At 35.9% G+C, this 5,282-nt stretch overlaps 1 long non-coding RNA gene across 2 annotated transcripts; it reads left to right on the forward strand.

Annotated features, from left to right (window-relative positions):
* The first annotated feature begins 862 nt into the window (after positions 1 to 862).
* LOC141586923 (uncharacterized) lies at positions 863 to 5,079 on the forward strand. 2 transcript variants are annotated; one of them, XR_012519655.1, is made up of 7 exons: positions 863 to 1,180; positions 1,534 to 1,648; positions 1,869 to 2,209; positions 2,348 to 2,404; positions 2,647 to 2,758; positions 3,444 to 3,794; positions 4,962 to 5,079. It is a non-coding gene; the product is annotated as an uncharacterized LOC141586923 (long non-coding RNA). The 2 variants fall into 2 exon arrangements; XR_012519654.1 differs by lacking the exons at positions 1,869 to 2,209; positions 4,962 to 5,079 and having other exon boundaries at positions 894 to 1,180; positions 1,537 to 1,648; positions 3,444 to 3,766.
* Positions 5,080 to 5,282: the final 203 nt, after the last annotated feature.

Here is a 5,282-nt window from a genome sequence, read left to right on the forward strand (position 1 = left end):
AAATCAAACTTCTGAAGAAGGAGTATCCATCTCAATAACCGTGGTTTAGCCTCCTTCTTAGCAAGGAGGTGCCTCGAGTCGCATGGTCGAAAAAAAGAAGAACTCCCGACCCAATCAAATAAGAACGAAATTTCTCTAAGGCATAAACTACTACTAATGGCTCTTTTTTAGTGGTAGTGTACTTCACTTGAGCCTCATCCAGAGTTCGGCTCGCATAGTAGATGGCATTTAAAGCTTTGTCTTTCCTTTGGCCAAGACCGCTCCTAGTTCATAGTCACCGGTATCACACATTATCTCAAACTAAGCAAGTCCCGGTCGGGAGGTCGTATGATCGTCGCAGAGACTAAAGCCCGCTTTAAACGTGAAAAGAGAAAGACACTCATCGAGAAACAAAAATGGGCATCCTTAAGTAAAATTGTATAAGTGGTTTAGTAATTTTTGAGAAATCCTTGATAAACCGGCGATAGAAGCCGACGTGGCCAAGGAAACTCCTCACCCCCTTAACATTAACAGGAGGTGGTAATTGTTGAATCACTTCCACCTTTGCTTTATCAACCTCTATTCCCCTATCAGAAACTAAGTGCCCTAAGACAACTCCCTCGTTGACCATAAAATGGCACTTCTCCCAGTTAAGCACAAGATTAACCTCGATGCAGCGCTGCAACACTTTATCAAGGTTAGACAGACAGTAAAAAAAATCACTTCCATACACTAGTAGAAAAATATTTATTTGCGGCTACTTATTTGAGGCGTTTTTACCAAATAGCAGCAAATACAAGTTATGTTATTTTAATATTTGTGAAGGAAAGAAACTATTTGAGGCGTTTTATTAAAAAATCGCCTCAAATAACGGAAATGAGGCGTTTTCTCTAGAACGCCGCAAATACTACTACTACTGCAAAACATAAATCATTGATATCCTCATTCCTCAGACCTACCACCAATTCCCATACCCTCGATGCTTTACACCGCTACTCCCTTTGCTCATCCCATCTATTCCCATACCACCATACCCACTCCTCGTTGCCATCGGCCGCCAACCCACTGCTACAATCAGGCATTCATCGACAACAAGCAGCACCGACTCGTCCATCATAATCCGCGACAACAAGCAGCACCGTTCTTCTCTTCCCTGACGGTTCCCACGATTACCCTGTCGTGCCTTGTCCTTACCTAATAGGTATAAATCTAATTTCATACTAAAATTGATTAAGTTTGATAATTAGGGTTGATTAATTTGTGTAATCCTCATGCTTAAACTGATTAGATTTTATATTTAGGGTTAGTGAAATTGGTACTTCTTCTTTACTTGATTCTACTTAATTCTATCTTATCCCATGAATTGTGGGTTATTTTTTTGTCGATGAATTGTGCAAACTATTAAAAAGCTTTTCGCTACACATCTGGTGTGGATTTAGTAACCCTTAGATTTAGGGTTCACATGAAAAATTGGGGATTTTGTATAAAATATGAAAATGATTTTGTGGTGTTGTTGATTTGGTGTTATTGAGTAAAACGTTATTGTAAATTTAGCAGCTCGAGTCATGCGACACCATCTTCACATCACCTCCGGTTAGCTGGTCATCCGCCTGGTATTTGCCGCCATCGTTATTTGTTTTTTTAGGCCATCGTCATCCACTTTAACCAGGTATGCTTCTTTTCTATTAGTTTGGCATTGTGTTAAGCATGAATGTATGCTTTGTTTTTCTAGTAAAATGAGCATTTAACAATCCTTTGTTCACAAGTCTTTAACTTTGTGATTAATGGCATATGCTTTGTTCGCTCTTCTAAGTACAAATCCTAGCTCCGCTAGTGCATAAGGTAATGTCGACATTAACGTGAATGTCTCTTATTTTTGGGTATAAAAGGAGTCGCATGAATACATGATTTCAACAATTACTCAAGGAAGATGGTTGCTCTGATCCATGATTAAAACAACTACTCAAGACAGAATGGTGGTTGTGATCTATTGTTTGCATCTATAGCATGTCCAAGTCATTTTCAACTATAGTCCATTATCTCTAAATTTGATTTTGCAAACTCTGTATAAGCTATGGGTCTATATTTTATTCCCTTCATTGCCACCTTGATTCACCTTACTGTTTTTGGTGGCCAAACACATTCGCTACTTCTATCGCTGCCTTCAATGCACTAAGTTGTCCTCTCTGTTTTCACTTGCCCTCCTTTTCTTGGTTTCCTTACTTATTGGGTAAGTTGAAATACTTGGTACTATTGTAATTGATTTCTTCATAAAGTACCTCGGTTTGTTATATTTTTTTCATTTCTGTAATGAAATCTTGGTGCGTATCTGTCTGTAACGTTCTTTCCTAACTTCGGTGTATTGCAGATTGTCTTAGGGAGGATTTGGTACAGATGGTCAAGGTGGATACTTTGACGAATATGGGTATGCTGCTGACTGTAGTTTCCAAATATCCAAAACTTTGTTATAAAAGGACCATTCAATATATTGGCGGCTTTATTTCGCGGCTTTATAAGAGATTCTAGTTGTAGTACTCTAACCTCTTGGGATTTGGGAATGAGGTGTATCATGGGTTTCTTTAATTGTACGTTTTGTAATATACAATACAAGCTATTGGCTGAAGATTCTCAATTTTTTATCTCATATTATCTATTTGTTGTATCTAGTTTATCTACTGAGCTCTTCATTGGGAGTGTGAGGAGATGGATGGATGCATTCATATTCTTTACCTTCAAATCCTAAGCTATGGACTGCTCCTCCTTTACTGATCGGAAAATGGTATGAGAATACCTTTGCAGTTCTTAAGTTCTTGCTTTCACTACACTATTTTGGATGCAGTGTTCTCTGTAAAGAAAATTGGCCTAAATGATATGCATAATGTATATTTTCTATTACGGATTACTAATTCGAGCATCATCTGTCACTTGTTTTTTTGGTTATGGTGCTTTTGCTTCTAATTCTACTGCAAGGTCTGCAGTTTAAGCGGTTTACTTAACTAGCAGGACTGATATAGTGACATGGATTGATGGTCAATACTGAGTTCTTCTGGGGTCTATAAATATGCCTAATGTATACTTGTTTAAGAGAATGAGGACAACTATTTTGAGTGTACTCTTGCAGTTTCTGAGTATGTTCTTCTACAAACATGAGTCAGTTTTAGGCATCACTGGCAGTTTAAGTGATGTTTTGATTCCCTATATTCTGCAATTGTCCTCATGAGCTCGAGACTGCTAGAATTAATGGTTGTAATTTGTCAACTGGTCGTGTTTAGTTCCTTCTATTAGTCTTACAATTTTTTCAAACAAATTGCCACTGAAGCTCTTAAATAATGTGTCAAACTTTGTCTTTTCGACGACCTATAATATACACGAGCAGCTTTTGAAATATTGAGTAAATATTAATTCGAAGGACGTTAAGCGGTCTCATAATATTATTTCGTAACAACAATTTGCTCTATGTACAGGCTGATGCTTTCACCAAGAAGTTGGGATATGCAAATTATCTCAGGCAGGTCTTGTTAAGATGCAGCTGTGAGTATTTGTCAACTGATATTTTGATACTTCTACAACTTGCTCTATGTACAGCTGATCCTTGTACAATTCGCAAACGATCTCATGTTATCCGTACGTGGATAAGATTTAAGTTGCCTCTTATATTTGTATCCGTTAAAATTTCTTGTCAATCATCTTTGTGATTGATGGCATTTCTTGTGTTTTTATAGCGAGGCGAATGATCATCTTTGTAATTTAAGTTGCCTCCTATACCGAGTTACTTCTTAATTTTGTATTTTTGCGCCCTTGTAATTAGTTTTATGGCCTGTTTGGGAATGGGTATTTGATTTGGAAATATGGATTTGGGCCAAATTCACTGTTTGGGCTGACAGTGACATTTGGATTTGGATTTCTATGAAATCCCATCAGAATTTCAACCTTCATAAACTATCCAATTTGAAATACATCCTCCACCCCCCCGTATTTCCAAATCACCAGCAACAACGATTAACATACAATCACTCATATCTAACAACGATTAACGATAAAAAAATTTAGTCTCTCCTATTCCTTTCCGACAAGGATTCAAATCCCCATTTTCTAGGGTTTATGCGATTGATTTGCTTCTCACTAGCATCAATCAGATTCAAATATGCTTCTTTCTATTTCGATTTGTCTATCGTTTACCTTTCCAATTACTCTTTGCATAAATTAATCCATATTTTGTTACACATTCGATTTTTTCTGGAATTTTGATGATCTTATCGTAATCATTATGTTTCCTTCTCTTTCGATTGTATTTGGATGGATGTACGTGCCTTGGCATGTTGTTGTTGATTTGTTGTAATAATTTACACTTAAGTTTAGCCGAATGTATGAAAACTCGGAAATTTGACTGTTTTTCGTAGTTTTTATGATTATGTCTGTGTATGATGATGATTATTAGGTTTAATAACATTGTGTATGTTCATTGAAACTGTTTGTTGATGCGATAAAAATCCCCTCATTCTTGCTCTTCTCGTGCTGGTCTTAAGGTTTTCTATTCTTTAGGACTTTCTTATTCATTTGTAACCGCTACTTTAATCAAAGGTAAACAAATGATCGTGATGGACCGAATTGTGAGATGTCAAATACGAAGCAATTTTCTTTACATATTGTTGACGTGTGTTTGTTAGAGCAACTGTGTCCTTTAATCAAAGGAAACTTGTTACAGCAACTGTGTATCGACGATGGAAAAATAGAGGCTGATTCTATGATTGATGATTCTATGGAGTATGGATGATATTTGTTAATGAGAAAAACTAATCTAAGTACAAATTTGGATTTCCAAATTCTGTGTTTCCCAAACAGAAAATTTGGATTTCAAAATCCATAATTTCAAATTCTTCGTTTCCCAAACAAAGAATTTGGATTTATGATTCCTAATTTCACATTCCTAAATTGAAATGAGTGATTCTAAATCAAATTTTGGTTCCCAAACGCTACCTTAGAGTATTGTATATTTGTATGGGTTTCATTTCTATTTGATGTATGAATTTAGAAATATTTACTAAAATCATGTAAGATTGTCTTGTGGAAAAATATCTTTGAGAGTTATTGGTATTTAAATCATTTGTATGGACGTTTTTTTGGCCAATAAAAAAAAAAAAAATTTTTTTTTTTTTTTTTTTTTTTTTTTGCTATTTGCTGCGTTTTTTTCTAAAAAACGCCGCAAATAAGAACCTTATTTGCTGCGTTTTTTCAAAAAAACGCCGCAAATAGCCATTTATTTGCGGCGTTTTGTAAATGCCGCAAATAGCTTTTCTATTTGC

Source organism: Silene latifolia, chromosome 6 (assembly GCF_048544455.1).
Source record: "Silene latifolia isolate original U9 population chromosome 6, ASM4854445v1, whole genome shotgun sequence".
Classification (NCBI taxonomy): domain Eukaryota; kingdom Viridiplantae; phylum Streptophyta; class Magnoliopsida; order Caryophyllales; family Caryophyllaceae; genus Silene; species Silene latifolia.